Genomic DNA, 17,802 nt, shown 5'->3' on the forward strand with positions numbered 1-17,802 from the left:
CTGCATCCCCAGTGGTGCCAGGGCACTCTCTGGACTCACTGCACTGCATCCCCAGTGGTCCCAGTGCACTCTCTGCCCTCACTGCAGTGCATCCCCACTGGTGCCAGTGCACTCTCTGCACTCACTGCAGTGCATTCCCAGTGGTGCCAGTGCAATCTCTGGGCTCACCGGGGTGCATCCCCAGTGGTGCCAGTGCACTCTCTGCACTCACTGCACTGCATCCCCAGTGGTGCCAGTGCACTCTCTGGACTCACTGCACTGCATCCCCAGTGGTGCCAGTGCACTCTCTGGACTCACTGCACTTCATCCGCAGTGGTGCCAGTGCACTCTCTGGACTCACTGCACTGCATCCCCAGTAGCGCCAGTGCACTCTGTGGACTCACTGCGCTGCATCCCCAGTGGTGCCAGTGCACTCTCTGGACTCACTGCACTGCATCCCCAGTGGTGCCAGTGCACTCTCTGGAGTCACTGCACTGCATCCCCAGTGGTGCCAGTGCACTATCTGGACTCATTGCAGTGCATCCCCAGTGGTGCCAGTGCACTCTCTGAGTCACTGCACTGCATTCCCAGTGGTGCCAGTGCACTCTCTGGACTCACTCCACTGCATCCCAAGTGGTGCCAGTGCACTCTCTGGACTCGCTGCACTACAACCCCAGTGGTGCCAGTGCACTCTCTGGACTCACCGCACTGCATCCCCAGTGGTGCCAGTGCACTCTCTGGACTCACTGCACTGCATCCCCAAGGTGCCAGTGCACTCTCTGGACTCAACTGCACTGCATCCCCAGTGGTGACCGTGCACTCTCTGGACTCACTGCAGTGCATCTCCAGTGGTGCCACTGCACTCTCTGGACTCACTGCATTGCATCCCCAGTGGTGCCAGTGCCCCCTCTGCACTCACTGCACTGCATCACCAGTGGTGCCAGTGCACTCTCTGGACTCGCTGCACTGCATCCCCAGTGGTGCCTGTGCAGTCTCTGGACTCACAACAGTTCATCCCCAGTGGAGCCAGTGCACTCTCTGGACTCATCGCACTCCATTCCCACTGGTGCCAGTGCACTCTCTGCACTCACTGCACTGCATCCCCAGTGGTGCCAGTCCACTCTCTGGACTCACTGCAGTGCATCCCCAGTGGTGCCAGTGCACTCTCTGCACTCATGCACTGCATACCCAGTGGTGCCAGTGCACTCTTTGGACTCACTGTACTGCATCCCCAGTGGTGCCAGTGCACTCTCTGGACTCACTGCACTGCATCCCCAGTGGTGCCAGTGTAGTCTCAGGACTCACTGTAGTGCATCCCCAGTGTTGCCAGTGCAATCTCAGGACTCACTGCAGTGCAGCTCCAGTTGGTGCCAGTGCAGTCTCTGGACTCACTGCACTGCATCCCCAGTGGTGCCAGTGCACTCTCTGGACTCACTGCAGTGCATCCCCAGTGGTGCCAGTGCACTCTCTGGAGTCACTGCAGTGTATCCCCAGTGGTGCCAGTGCACTCTCTGGACTCACTGAACTGCATCCCCAGTGGTGCCAGAGCACTCTCTGGACTCACTGCAGTGCATCCCCAGTGCTGCCAGTGCACTCTCTGGACTCACTGCACTGCATCGCCAGTGGTGCCAGTGCACTCTCTGGACTCACTGCACTGCATCCCCAGTGGTGCCAGTGCACTCTCTGCACTCAGTGCACTGCATCCCCAGTGGTGCCAGTGCACTCTCTGGACTCACTGCACTGCATCCCCAGTGGTGCCAGTGCACTCTCTGGAGTCACAGCACTGCATCAACAGTGGTGCCTCTGCACTCTCTGGAGTCACTGCACTGCATCCCCAGTGGTGCCAGTGCACTCTCTGGACTCACTGTAGTGCATCCCCAGTGGTGCCAGTGCACTCTCTGGACTCACTGCAGTGCATCCCCAGTAGTGCCAGTGCACTCTCTGGATTCTCTGCACTGCATCCCCAGTGGTGCCAGTGCACTCTCTGGAATCACTGCAGTGCATCCCCAGTGGTGCCAGGGCACTCTCTGGAGTCACTGCACTGCATCCCCAGTGGTGCCAGTGCACTCTCTGGACTCACTGCATTGCATCCCCAGTGGTGCCAGTGCACTTTCTGGACTCACTGCACTGCATCCCCAGTGGTGCCACTGCACTCTCTGGACTCACTGCACTGCATCACCAGTGGTGCCAGGGCACTCTCCGGACTCACTGCAGTGCATCCGCAGTGGTGCCAGTGCACTCCTTCGAGTCACTGCAGTGCATCCCCAGTGGTGCCAGTGCACTCTCTGGACTCACTGCACTGCATCCCCAGTGCTGCCAGTGCACTCTCTGGACTCACTGCAGTGCATCCCCAGTGGTGCCAGTGCACTCTCTGGACTCACTGCACTGCATCCCCAGTGGTGCCAGTGCACTCTCCGGAATCACTGCACTGCATCCCCAGTGGTGTCAGTGCACTCTCTGGACTCACTGCAGTGCATCCCCAGTGGTGCCAGTGCACTCTCTGGACTCACTGCATTGCATCCCCAGTGGTGCCAGTGCACTCTCTGCACTCACTGCAGTGCATCCGCAGTGGTGCCAGTGCACTCTCTGGAGTCACTGCACTGCATCCCCAGTGGTGCCTGTGCAGTCTCTGGACTCACTACAGTTCATCCCCAGTGGAGCCAGTGCACTCTCTGGACTAACTGCACTGCATCCCCAGTGGTGCCAGTGCACTCTCTGGACTCACTGCACTCCATCCCCACTGGTGCCAGTCCACTCTCTGGACTCACTGCACTGCATACCCAGTGGTGCCAGTGCACTCTTTGGACTCACTGCACTGCATGAACAGTGGTGCCAGTGCACTCTCTGGACTCACTGCACTGCATTACCCAGTGGTGCCAGTGTAGTCTCTGGACTCACTGTAGTGCATCCCCAGTGGTGCCAGTGCAATCTCAGGACTCACTGCAGTGCAGCTCCAGTTGGTGCCAGTGCTGTCTCTGGACTCACTGCACTGCATCCCCAGTGGTGCCAGTGCACTCTCTGGACTCACTGCAGTGCATCCCCAGTGGTGCCTGTGCACTCTCTGGAGTCACTGCAGTGTATCCCCAGTGGTGCCAGTGCACTCTCTGGACTCACTGCACTGCATCCCCAGTGGTGCCAGTGCACTCTCTTGACTCACTGCACTGCATCCCCAGTGGTGCCAGTGCACTCTCTGGAATCACTGCAGTGCATCCCCAGTGGTGCCAGATCACTCTCTGGAGTCACTGCACTGCATCCCCAGTGGTGCCAGTGCACTCTCTGGACTCACTGCACTGCATCCCCAGTGGTGCCAGTGCACTCTCTGGACTCACTGCAGTGCATCCCCAGTAGTGCCAGTGCACTCTCTGGACTCACTGCACTGCATCCCCAGTGGTGCCAGTGCACTCTCTGCACTCACTGCACTGCATCCCCAGTGGTGCCAGTGCACTCTCTGGACTCACTGCAGTGCATCCCCAGTGGTGCCACTGCACTCTCTGGACTCACTGCACTGCATCACCATTGGTGCCAGGGCACTCTCCGGACTCACTGCAGTGCATCCGCAGTGGTGCCAGTGCACTCTCTGGACTCACTGCAGTGCATCCCCAGTGGTGCCAGGGCACTCTCTGGACTCACTGCAGTGCATCCCCAGTGCTGCCAGTGCACTCTCTGGACTCACTGCAGTGCATCCCCAGTGGTGGCAGTGCACTCTCTGGACTCACAGCACTGCATCCCCAGTGGTGCCAGTGCACTCCCTGGAGTCACAGCACTGCATCAACAGTGGTGCCTCTGCACTCTCTGGAGTCACTGCACTGCATCCCCAGTGGTGCCAGTGCACTCTCTGGACTCACTGCAGTGCATCCCCAGTGGTGCCAGTGCACTCTCTGGACTCACTGCAGTGCATCCCCAGTGGTGCCAGTGCACTCTCTGGACTCACTGCAGTGCATCCCAAGTGCTGCCAGTGCACTCTCTGGACTCACTGCAGTGCACCCCCACTGGTGCCAGTGCACTCTCCGGAATCACTGCAGTGCATCCCCAGTGGTGCCAGTGCACTCTCTGGACTCACTGCGCTGCATCCACAGTGGTGCCAGTGCACTCTCCGGAATCACTGCAGTGCATCCCCAGTGGTGCCAGTGCACTCTCTGGACTCACTGCATTGCATCCCCAGTGGTGCCAGTGCACTCTCTGGACTCACTGCACTGCATCCGCAGTGGTGCCAGTGCACTCTCTGGACTCACTGCACTGCATCACCATTGGTGCCAGTGCACTCTCCGGACTCACTGCAGTGCATCCGCAGTGGTGCCAGTGCACTCTTTTGAGTCACTGCAGTGCATCCCCAGTGGTGCCAGTGCACTCTCTAGACTCACTGCAGTGCATCCCCAGTGGTGCCAGTGCACTCTCTGCACTCACTGCACTGCATCACCAGTGGTGCCAGTGCACTCTCTGCACTCACTGCACTGCATCCCCAGTGGTGCCAGTGCACTCTCTGGAGTCGCAGCACTGCATCAACAGTGGTGCCTCTGCACTCTCTGGAGTCACTGCACTGCATCCCCAGTGCTGCCAGGGCACTCTCTGGACTCACTGCAGTGCATCCCCAGTGGTGCCAGTGCACTCTCTGGACTCACTGCAGTGCATCCCCAGTGGTGCCAGTGCACTCTCTGGACTCACTGCACTGCATCCCCAGTGGTGCCAGTGCACTCTCTGGACTCACTGCACTTCATCCCCAGTAGTGCCAGTGCACTCTCTGGACTCACTGCATTGCATCCCCAGTGGTGCCAGTGCACTCTCTGGACTCACTGCACTGCATCACCATTGGTGCCAGGGCACTCTCCGGACTCACTGCAGTGCATCCGCAGTGGTGCCAGTGCACTCTTTCGAGTCACTGCAGTGCATCAAAAGTGGTGCCAGTGCACTCTCTTGACTCACTGCACTGCATCCCCAGTGGTGCCACTGCACTCTCTGGACTCACTGCACTGCATCACCATTGGTGCCAGGGCACTCTCCGGACTCACTGCAGTGCATCCGCAGTGGTGCCAGTGCACTCTTTCGAGTCACTGCACTGCATCCCCATTAGTGCCAGTGCATTCTCTGGACTCATTGCAGTGCATCCCCAGTGGTGCCAGTGCACTCTCTGGACTCACTGCACTGCATCCCCAGTGGTGCCAGTGCACTCTCTGGACTCACTGCACTGCACCCCCAGTGCTGACAGTGCACACTCTGGACTCACTGCACTGCATCCCCAGTGCTGACAGTGCACTCTCTGGACTCACTGCAGTGCATCCCCAGTGGTGCCAGTGCACTCTCTGCACTCACTGCACTGCATCCCCAGTGGTGCCAGTACACCCTCCGGACTCACTGCACTGCATCCCCAGTGGTGCCAGGGCACTCTCTGGACTCACTGCAGTGCATCCCCAGTGGTGCCAGTGCACTCTCTGCACTGACTGCACTGCATCCCCGGTGTCCCAGAGCACTCTCTGGACTCACCGAGGTGCATCCCCAGTGGTGCCAGTGCACTCTCTGGACTCACCGCACTGCATCCCCAGTGGTGCCAGTGCACTCTCTGGACTCACTGCACTGCATCACCAGTGGTGCCAGTGCACTCTCTGGACTCACTGCAGTGCAGCCCCTGAGGTGCCAGTGTACTCTCTGGATCACTGCACTGCATCACCATTGGTGCCAGGGCACTCTCCGGACTCACTGCAGTGCATCCCCAGTGGTGCCACTGCACTCTCTGGACTCACTGCAGTGCATCCCCAGTGGTGCCAGTGCACTCTCTGGACTCACTGCAGTGCATCAAAAGTGGTGCCAGTGCACTCTCTGGACTCACTGCACTGCATCCCCAGTGGTGCCACTGCACTCTCTGGAATCACTGCACTGCATCACCATTGGTGCCAGTGCACTCTCCGGACTCACTGCAGTGCATCCGCAGTGGTGCCAGTGCACTCTCTGGACTCACTGCAGTGCATCCCCAGTGGTGCCAGTGCACTCTCTGGACTCACTGCAGTGCATCCCCAGTGGTGCCAGTGCACTCTCTGCACTCACTGCACTGCATCACCAGTGGTGCCAGTGCACTCTCTGCACTCACTGCACTGCATCCCCAGTGGTGCCAGTGCACTCTCTGGAGTCGCAGCACTGCATCAACAGTGGTGCCTCTGCACTCTCTGGAGTCACTGCACTGCATCCCCAGTGCTGCCAGGGCACTCTCTGGACTCACTGCATTGCATCCCCAGTGGTGCCAGTGCACTCTCTGGACTCACTGCAGTGCATCCCCAGTGGTGCCAATGCACTCTCTGGACTCACTGCACTGCATCCCCAATGGTGCCAGTGCACTCTCTGGACTCACTGCACTTCATCCCCAGTGGTGCCAGTGCACTCTCTGGACTCACTGCATTGCATCCCCAGTGGTGCCAGTGCACTCTCTGGACTCACTGCACTGCATCACCATTGGTGCCAGGGCACTCTCCGGACTCACTGCAGTGCATCCGCAGTGGTGCCAGTGCACTCTTTCGAGTCACTGCAGTGCATCAAAAGTGGTGCCAGTGCACTCTCTGGACTCACTGCACTGCATCCCCAGTGGTGCCACTGCACTCTCTGGACTCACTGCACTGCATCACCATTGGTGCCAGGGCACTCTCCGGACTCACTGCAGTGCATCCGCAGTGGTGCCAGTGCACTCTTTCGAGTCACTGCACTGCATCCCCATTAGTGCCAGTGCATTCTCTGGACTCATTGCAGTGCATCCCCAGTGGTGCCAGTGCACTCTCTGGACTCACTGCACTGCATCCCCAGTGGTGCCAGTACACTCTCTGGACTCACTGCACTGCATCCCCAGTGCTGACAGTGCACACTCTGGACTCACTGCACTGCATCCCCAGTGCTGACAGTGCACTCTCTGGACTCACTGCAGTGCATCCCCAGTGGTGCCAGTGCACTCTCTGGACTCACTGCACTGCATCCCCAGTGGTGCCAGTACACCCTCCGGACTCACTGCACTGCATCCCCAGTGGTGCCAGGGCACTCTCTGGACTCACTGCAGTGCATCCCCAGTGGTGCCAGTGCACTCTCTGCACTCACTGCACTGCATCCCCAGTGGTGCCAGTGCACTCTCTGCACTCACTGCACTGCATCCCCGGTGTCCCAGAGCACTCTCTGGACTCACCGAGGTGCATCCCCAGTGGTGCCAGTGCACTCTCTGGACTCACCGCACTGCATCACCAGTGGTGCCAGTGCACTCTCTGGAGTCGCAGCACTGCATCAACAGTGGTGCCTCTGCACTCTCTGGAGTCACTGCACTGCATCCCCAGTGCTGCCAGGGCACTCTCTGGACTCACTGCAGTGCATCCCCAGTGGTGCCAGTGCACTCTCTGGACTCACTGCAGTGCATCCCCAGTGATGCCAGTGCACTCTCTGGACTCACTGCACTGCATCCCCAGTGGTGCCAGTGCACTCTCTGGACTCACTGCACTTCATCCCCAGTGGTGCCAGTGCACTCTCTGGACTCACTGCATTGCATCCCCAGTGGTGCCAGTGCACTCTCTGGACTCACTGCACTGCATCACCATTGGTGCCAGGGCACTCTCCGGACTCACTGCAGTGCATCCGCAGTGGTGCCAGTGCACTCTTTCGAGTCACTGCAGTGCATCAAAAGTGGTGCCAGTGCACTCTCTGGACTCACTGCACTGCATCCCCAGTGGTGCCACTGCACTCTCTGGACTCACTGCACTGCATCACCATTGGTGCCAGGGCACTCTCCGGACTCACTGCAGTGCATCCGCAGTGGTGCCAGTGCACTCTTTCGAGTCACTGCACTGCATCCCCATTAGTGCCAGTGCATTCTCTGGACTCATTGCAGTGCATCCCCAGTGGTGCCAGTGCACTCTCTGGACTCACTGCACTGCATCCCCAGTGGTGCCAGTGCACTCTTTGGACTCACTGCACTGCATCCCCAGTGCTGACAGTGCACACTCTGGACTCACTGCACTGCATCCCCAGTGCTGACAGTGCACTCTCTGGACTCACTGCAGTGCATCCCCAGTGGTGCCAGTGCACTCCCTGGACTCACTGCACTGCATCCCCAGTGGTGCCAGTACACCCTCCGGACTCACTGCACTGCATCCCCAGTGGTGCCAGGGCACTCTCTGGACTCATTGCAGTGCATCCCCAGTGGTGCCAGTGCACTCTCTGCACTCACTGCACTGCATCCCCAGTGGTGCCAGTGCACTCTCTGCACTCACTGCACTGCATCCCCGGTGTCCCAGAGCACTCTCTGGACTCACCGAGGTGCATCCCCAGTGGTGCCAGTGCACTCTCTGGACTCACCGCACTGCATCACCAGTGGTGCCAGTGCACTCTCTGGACTCACTGCAGTGCAGCCCCTGAGGTGCCAGTGTACTCTCTGGATCACTGCACTGCATCACCATTGGTGCCAGGGCACTCTCCGGACTCACTGCAGTGCATCCCCAGTGGTGCCAGTGCACTCTTTCGAGTCACTGCACTGCATCCCCAGTGGTGCCAGTGCATTCTCTGGACTCACTGCAGTGCATCCCCATTGGTGCCAGTGCAGTCTCTGGAGTCACTGCAGTGCATCCCCAGTGGTGCCAGTGCACTCTCTGGACTCACTGCACTGCATCCCCAGTGCTGACAGTGCACTCTCTGGACTCACTGCACTGCATCCCCAGTGGTGCCAGTGCACTCTCTGGACTCACTGCAGTGCATCTCCTTTTGCGCCAGTGCACTCTCTGGACTCACTGCACTGCATCCCCAGTGGTGCCAGTGCACTCTCTGGAGTCACTGCACTGCATCCCCAGTGGTGCCAGTGCACTCTCTGGACTCACTGCAGTGCATCCCCAGTGGTGCCAGTGCACTCTCTGGACTCACTGCACTGCATCCCCAGTGCTGACAGTGCACTCTCTGGACTCACTGCACTGCATCACCAGTGGTGGCAGTGTACTCTCTGGACTCACTGCAGTGCATCCCCAGTGGAGACAGTGCACGCTCTGTAGTCACTGCGCTGCATCCCCAGTGGTTCCAGGGCACTCTCTCGACTCACTGCACTGCAACTCCAGTGGTGCCAGTGCACTCTCTGGACTCACTGCACTGCATCCCCTGTGGTGCCAGCGCACTCTCTGGAGTCACTGCGCTGCATCCCCAGTGGTGCCAGTGCCCTCTGTGGACTCACTGCACTACATCCCCTGTGGGGCCAGTGCACTCTCTGGACTCACTGCAGTGCATCCCCAGTGGTGCCAGTGCACTCTCTGGACTCACCGGGGTGCATCCCCAGTGGTGCCAGTGCACTCTCTGGACTCACCGGGGTGCATCCCCAGTGGTGCCAGTGCACTCTCTGGAATCACTGCAGTGCATCCCCAGTGGTGCCAGTGCACTCTGTGGACTCACTGCAGTGCATCCCCAGTGTTGCCAGTGCGCTCTCTGGACTCACTGCACTGCATCCCCAGTGGTGCCAGTGCACTCTCTGGACTCACTGCAGTGCATCCCCAGTGGTGCCAGTGCACTCTCTGGACTCACTGCAGTGCATCCCCAGTGGCGCCAGTGCACTCTCTGGACTCACTGCACTGCATCCCATTGGTGCTAGTGCACTCTCTGGACTCACTGCACTGTCTCCCCAGTGGTGCCAGTGCACTCTCTGGACTCACTGCACTGCATCCCCAGTGGTGCCACTGCACTCTCTGGACTCACTGCACTGCATCACCATTGGTGCCAGGGCACTCTCCGGACTCACTGCAGTGCATCCGCAGTGGTGCCAGTGCACTCTCTGGACTCACTGCAGTGCATCCCCAGTGGTGCCAGTGCAATTACTGGACTCACTGCAGTGCATCCCCAGTGCTGCCAGTGCACTCTCTGGACTCACTGCAGTGCATCCCCAGTGGTGCCAGTGCACTCTCTGGACTCACAGCACTGCATCCCCAGTGGTGCCAGTGCACTCTCTGGAGTCACTGCACTGCATCCCCAGTGGTGCCAGTGCACTCTCTGGACTCACTGCAGTGCATCCCCAGTGGTGCCAGTGCACTCTCTGGACTCACTGAAGTGCATCCCAAGTGCTGCCAGTGCACTCTCTGGACTCACTGCAGTGCACCCCCACTGGTGCCAGTGCACTCTCCGGAATCACTGCAGTGCATCCCCAGTGGAGCCAGTGCACTCTCTGGACTCACTGCGCTGCATCCACAGTGGTGCCAGTGCACTCTCCGGAATCACTGCAGTGCATCCCCAGTGGTGCCAGTGCACTCTCTGGACTCACTGCATTGCATCCCCAGTGGTGCCAGTGCACTCTCTGGACTCACTGCACTGCATCCCCAGTGGTGCCACTGCACTCTCTGGACTCACTGCACTGCATCACCATTGGTGCCAGTGCACTCTCCGGACTCACTGCAGTGCATCCGCAGTGGTGCCAGTGCACTCTTTTGAGTCACTGCAGTTCATCCCCAGTGGTGCCAGTGCACTCTCTGGACTCACTGCAGTTCATCCCCAGTGGTGCCAGTGCACTCTCTGCACTCACTGCACTGCATCACCAGTGGTGCCAGTGCACTCTCTGCACTCACTGCACTGCATCCCCAGTGGTGCCAGTGCACTCTCTGGAGTCGCAGCACTGCATCAACAGTGGTGCCTCTGCACTCTCTGGAGTCACTGCACTGCATCCCCAGTGCTGCCAGGGCACTCTCTGGACTCACTGCAGTGCATCCCCAGTGGTGCCAGTGCACTCTCTGGACTCACTGCAGTGCATCCCCAGTGGTGCCAGTGCACTCTCTGGACTCACTGCACTTCATCCCCAGTGGTGCCAGTGCACTCTCTGGACTCACTGCATTGCATCCCCAGTGGTGCCAGTGCACTCTCTGGACTCACTGCACTGCATCACCATTGGTGCCAGGGCACTCTCCGGACTCAATGCAGTGCATCCGCAGTGGTGCCAGTGCACTCTTTCGAGTCACTGCAGTGCATCAAAAGTGGTGCCAGTGCACTCTCTGGACTCACTGCACTGCATCCCCAGTGGTGCCACTGCACTCTCTGGACTCACTGCACTGCATCACCATTAGTGCCAGGGCACTCTCCGGACTCACTGCAGTGCATCCGCAGTGGTGCGAGTGCACTCTTTCGAGTCACTGCACTGCATCCCCATTAGTGCCAGTGCATTCTCTGGACTCATTGCAGTGCATCCCCAGTGGTGCCAGTGCACTCTCTGGACTCACTGCACTGCATTCCCAGTGGTGCCAGTGCACTCTCTGGACTCACTGCACTGCATCCCCAGTGCTGACAGTGCACACTCTGGACTCACTGCACTGCATCCCCAGTGCTGACAGTGCACTCTCTGGACTCACTGCAGTGCATCCCCAGTGGTGCCAGAGCACTCTCTGGACTCACTGCACTGCATCCCCAGTGGTGCCAGTACACCCTCCGGACTCACTGCACTGCATCCCCAGTGGTGCCAGTGCACTCTCTGGACTCACTGCAGTGCATCCCCAGTGGTGCCAGTGCACTCTCTGCACTCACTGCACTGCATCACCAGTGGTGCCAGTGCACTCTCTGCACTCACTGCACTGCATCCCCAGTGGTGCCAGTGCACTCTCTGGAGTCGCAGCACTGCATCAACAGTGGTGCCTCTGCACTCTCTGGAGTCACTGCACTGCATCCCCAGTGCTGCCAGGGCACTCTCTGGACTCACTGCATTGCATCCCCAGTGGTGCCAGTGCACTCTCTGGACTCACTGCAATGCATCCCCAGTGGTGCCAGTGCACTCTCTGGAGTCACTGCACTGCATCCCCAGTGGTGCCAGTGCACTCTCTGGACTCACTGCACTTCATCCCCAGTGGTGCCAGTGCACTCTCTGGACTCACTGCATTGCATCCCCTGTGGTGCCAGTGCACTCTCTGGACTCACTGCACTGCATCACCATTGGTGCCAGGGCACTCTCCGGACTCACTGCAGTGCATCCGCAGTGGTGCCAGTGCACTCTTTCGAGTCACTGCAGTGCATCCCCATTAGTGCCAGTGCATTCTCTGGACTCATTGCAGTGCATCCCCAGTGGTGCCAGTGCACTCTCTGGACTCACTGCACTGCATCCCCAGTGGTGCCAGTACACTCTCTGGACTCACTGCACTGCATCCCCAGTGCTGACAGTGCACACTCTGGACTCACTTCCCTGCATCCCCAGTGCTGACAGTGCACTCTCTGGACTCACTGCAGTGCATCCCCAGTGGTGCCAGTGCACTCTCTGGACTCACTGCACTGCATCCCCAGTGGTGCCAGTACACCCTCCGGACTCACTGCACTGCATCCCCAGTGGTGCCAGGGCACTCTCTGGACTCACTGCAGTGCATCCCCAGTGGTGCCAGTGCACTCTCTGCACTCACTGCACTGCATCCCCAGTGGTGCCAGTGCACTCTCTGCACTCACTGCACTGCATCCCCGGTGTCCCAGAGCACTCTCTGGACTCACCGAGGTGCATCCCCAGTGGTGCCAGTGCACTCTCTGGACTCACCGCACTGCATCACCAGTGGTGCCAGTGCACTCTCTGGAGTCGCAGCACTGCATCAACAGTGGTGCCTCTGCACTCTCTGGAGTCACTGCACTGCATCCCCAGTGCTGCCAGGGCACTCTCTGGACTCACTGCAGTGCATCCCCAGTGGTGCCAGTGCACTCTCTGGACTCACTGCAGTGCATCCCCAGTGGTGCCAGTGCACTCTCTGGACTCACTGCACTGCATCCCCAGTGGTGCCAGTGCACTCTCTGGACTCACTGCACTTCATCCCCAGTGGTGCCAGTGCACTCTCTGGACTCACTGCATTGCATCCCCAGTGGTGCCAGTGCACTCTCTGGACTCACTGCACTGCATCACCATTGGTGCCAGGGCACTCTCCGGACTCACTGCAGTGCATCCGCAGTGGTGCCAGTGCACTCTTTCGAGTCACTGCACTGCATCCCCAGTGGTGCCACTGCACTCTCTGGACTCACTGCACTGCATCACCATTGGTGCCAGGGCACTCTCCGGACTCACTGCACTGCATCCGCAGTGGTGCCAGTGCACTCTTTCGAGTCACTGCACTGCATCCCCATTAGTGCCAGTGCATTCTCTGGACTCATTGCAGTGCATCCCCAGTGGTGCCAGTGCACTCTCTGGACTCACTGCACTGCATCCCCAGTGGTGCCAGTGCACTCTCTGGACTCACTGCACTGCATCCCCAGTGATGACAGTGCACACTCTGGACTCACTGCACTGCATCCCCAGTGCTGACAGTGCACTCTCTGGACTCACTGCAGTGCAGCCCCTGAGGTGCCAGTGTACTCTCTGGATCACTGCACTGCATCACCATTGGTGCCAGGGCACTCTCCGGACTCACTGCAGTGCATCCCCAGTGGTGCCAGTGCACTCTTTCGAGTCACTGCACTGCATCCCCAGTGGTGCCAGTGCATTCTCTGGACTCACTGCAGTGCATCCCCATTGGTGCCAGTGCAGTCTCTGGAGTCACTGCAGTGCATCCCCAGTGGTGCCAGTGCACTCTCTGGACTCACTGCACTGCATCCCCAGTGCTGACAGTGCACTCTCTGGACTCACTGCACTGCATCCCCAGTGGTGCCAGTGCACTCTCTGGACTCACTGCAGTGCATCTCCTTTTGCGCCAGTGCACTCTCTGGACTCACTGCACTGCATCCCCAGTGGTGCCAGTGCACTCTCTGGAGTCACTTCACTGCATCCCCAGTGGTGCCAGTGCACTCTCTGGACTCACTGCAGTGCATCCCCAGTGGTGCCAGTGCACTCTCTGGACTCACTGCACTGCATCCCCAGTGCTGACAGTGCACTCTCTGGACTCACTGCACTGCATCACCAGTGGTGGCAGTGTACTCTCTGGACTCACTGCAGTGCATCCCCAGTGGAGACAGTGCACTCTCTGTAGTCACTGCGCTGCATCCCCAGTGGTTCCAGGGCACTCTCTCGACTCACTGCACTGCAAGTCCAGTGGTGCCAGTGCACTCTCTGGACTCACTGCACTGCATCCCCTGTGGTGCCAGCGCACTCTCTGGAGTCACTGCGCTGCATCCCCAGTGGTGCCAGTGCCCTCTGTGGACTCACTGCACTACATCCCCTGTGGGGCCAGTGCACTCTCTGGACTCACTGCAGTGCATCCCCAGTGGTGCGAGTGCACTCTCTGGACTCACCGGGGTGCATCCCCAGTGGTGCCAGTGCACTCTCTGGACTCACCGGGGTGCATCCCCAGTGGTGCCAGTGCACTCTCTGGAATCACTGCAGTGCATCCCCAGTGGTGCAAGTGCACTCTGTGGACTCACTGCAGTGCATCCCCAGTGTTGCCAGTGCGCTCTCTGGAGTCACTGCACTGCATCCCCAGTGGTGCCAGTGCACTCTCTGGACTCACTGCACTGCATCCCCAGTGGTGCCAGTGCACTCTCTGGACTCACTGCAGTGCATCTCCTTTTGCGCCAGTGCACTCTCTGGACTCACTGCACTGCATCCCCAGTGGTGCCAGTGCACTCTCTGGAGTCACTGCAGTTCATCCCCAGTGGTGCCAGTGCACTCTCTGGACTCACTGCAGTGCATCCCCAGTGGTGCCAGTGCACTCTCTGGACTCACTGCACTGCATCCCCAGTGCTGACAGTGCACTCTCTGGACTCACTGCACTGCATCACCAGTGGTGGCAGTGCACTCTCTGGACTCACTGCAGTGCATCCCCAGTGGTGCCAGTGCAATTACTGGACTCACTGCAGTGCATCCCCAGTGCTGCCAGTGCACTCTCTGGACTCACTGCAGTGCATCCCCAGTGGTGCCAGTGCACTCTCTGGACTCACAGCACTGCATCCCCAGTGGTGCCAGTGCACTCTCTGGAGTCACTGCACTGCATCCCCAGTGGTGCCAGTGCACTCTCTGGACTCACTGCAGTGCATCCCCAGTGGTGCCAGTGCACTCTCTGGACTCACTGCAGTGCATCCCCAGTGGTGCCAGTGCACTCTCTGGACTCACTGAAGTGCATCCCAAGTGCTGCCAGTGCACTCTCTGGACTCACTGCAGTGCACCCCCACTGGTGCCAGTGCACTCTCCGGAATCACTGCAGTGCATCCCCAGTGGAGCCAGTGCACTCTCTGGACTCACTGCGCTGCATCCACAGTGGTGCCAGTGCACTCTCCGGAATCACTGCAGTGCATCCCCAGTGGTGCCAGTGCACTCTCTGGACTCACTGCATTGCATCCCCAGTGGTGCCAGTGCACTCTCTGGACTCACTGCACTGCATCCCCAGTGGTGCCACTGCACTCTCTGGACTCACTGCACTGCATCACCATTGGTGCCAGTGCACTCTCCGGACTCACTGCAGTGCATCCGCAGTGGTGCCAGTGCACTCTTTTGAGTCACTGCAGTTCATCCCCAGTGGTGCCAGTGCACTCTCTGGACTCACTGCAGTGCATCCCCAGTGGTGCCAGTGCACTCTCTGCACTCACTGCACTGCATCACCAGTGGTGCCAGTGCACTCTCTGCACTCACTGCACTGCATCCCCAGTGGTGCCAGTGCACTCTCTGGAGTCGCAGCACTGCATCAACAGTGGTGCCTCTGCACTCTCTGGAGTCACTGCACTGCATCCCCAGTGCTGCCAGGGCACTCTCTGGACTCACTGCAGTGCATCCCCAGTGGTGCCAGTGCACTCTCTGGACTCACTGCAGTGCATCCCCAGTGGTGCCAGTGCACTCTCTGGACTCACTGCACTGCATCCCCAGTGGTGCCAGTGCACTCTCTGGACTCACTGCACTTCATCCCCAGTGGTGCCAGTGCACTCTCTGGACTCACTGCAGTGCATCCCCAGTGGTGCCAGTGCACTCTCTGGACTCACTGCACTGCATCACCATTGGTGCCAGGGCACTCTCCGGACTCACTGCAGTGCATCCGCAGTGGTGCCAGTGCACTCTTTCGAGTCACTGCAGTGCATCAAAAGTGGTGCCAGTGCACTCTCTGGACTCACTGCACTGCATCCCCAGTGGTGCCACTGCACTCTCTGGACTCACTGCACTGCATCACCATTAGTGCCAGGGCACTCTCCGGACTCACTGCAGTGCATCCGCAGTGGTGCCAGTGCACTCTTTCGAGTCACTGCACTGCATCCCCATTAGTGCCAGTGCATTCTCTGGACTCATTGCAGTGCATCCCCAGTGGTGCCAGTGCACTCTCTGGACTCACTGCACTGCATTCCCAGTGGTGCCAGTGCACTCTCTGGACTCACTGCACTGCATCCCCAGTGCTGACAGTGCACACTCTGGACTCACTGCACTGCATCCCCAGTGCTGACAGTGCACTCTCTGGACTCACTGCAGTGCATCCCCAGTGGTGCCAGTGCACTCTCTGGACTCACTGCACTGCATCCCCAGTGGTGCCAGTACACCCTCCGGACTCACTGCACTGCATCCCCAGTGGTGCCAGTGCACTCTCTGGACTCACTGCAGTGCATCCCCAGTGGTGCCAGTGCACTCTCTGCACTCACTGCACTGCATCCCCAGTGGTGCCAGTGCACTCTCTGCACTCACTGCACTGCATCCCCGGTGTCCCAGAGCACTCTCTGGACTCACCGAGGTGCATCCCCAGTGGTGCCAGTGCACTCTCTGGAGTCACCGCACTGCATCACCAGTGGTGCCAGTGCACTCTCTGGACTCACTGCAGTGCAGCCCCTGAGGTGCCAGTGTACTCTCTGGATCACTGCACTGCATCACCATTGGTGCCAGGGCACTCTCCGGACTCACTGCAGTGCATCCCCAGTGGTGCCAGGGCACTCTTTCGAGTCACTGCACTGCATCCCCAGTGGTGCCAGTGCATTCTCTGGACTCACTACAGTGCATCCCCATTGGTGCCAGTGCAGTCTCTGGAGTCACTGCAGTGCATCCCCAGTGGTGCCAGTGCACTCTCTGGACTCACTGCACTGCATCCCCAGTGCTGACAGTGCACTCTCTGGACTCACTGCACTGCATCCCCAGTGGTGCCAGTGCACTCTCTGGACTCACTGCAGTGCATCTCCTCTTGCGCCAGTGCACTCTCTGGACTCAATGCACTGCATCCCCAGTGGTGCCAGTGCACTCTCTGGAGTCACTGCACTGCATCCCCAGTGGTGCCAGTGCACTCTCTGGACTCACTGCAGTGCATCCCCAGTGGTGCCAGTGCACTCTCTGGACTCACTGCACTGCATCCCCAGTGCTGACAGTGCACTCTCTGGACTCACTGCACTGCATCACCAGTGGTGGCAGTGCACTCTCTGGAGTCACAGCACTGCATCAACAGTGGTGCCTCTGCACTCTCTGGAGTCACTGCACTGCATCCCCAGTGGTGCCAGTGCACTCTCTGGACTCACTGCAGTGCAACTCCAGTGGTGCCAGTGCACTCTCTGGACTCACTGCACTGCATCCCCTGTGGTGCCAGTGCACTCTCTGGAGTCACTGCGCTGCATCCCCAGTGGTGCCAGTGCCCTCTGTGGACTCACTGCACTACATCCCCTGTGGGGCCAGTGCACTCTCTGGACTCACTGCAGTGCATCACCAGTGGTGCGAGTGCACTCTCTGGACTCACCGGCGTGCATCCCCAGTGGTGCCAGTGCACTCTCTGGACTCACCGGGGTGCATCCCCAGTGGTGCCAGTGCACTCTCTGGATTCACTGCAGTGCATCCCCAGTGCTGACAGTGCACTCTGTGGACTCACTGCAGTGCATCCCCAGTGTTGCCAGTGCGCTCTCTGGAGTCACTGCACTGCATCCCCAGTGGTGCCAGTGCACTCTCTGGACTCACTGCACTGCATCCCCAGTGGTGCCAGTGCACTCTCTGGACTCACTGCAGTGCATCCC

This window comes from Anser cygnoides, unplaced genomic scaffold (assembly GCF_040182565.1).
Source record: "Anser cygnoides isolate HZ-2024a breed goose unplaced genomic scaffold, Taihu_goose_T2T_genome scaffold_41_1, whole genome shotgun sequence".
Taxonomy (NCBI): Eukaryota; Metazoa; Chordata; class Aves; order Anseriformes; family Anatidae; genus Anser; species Anser cygnoides.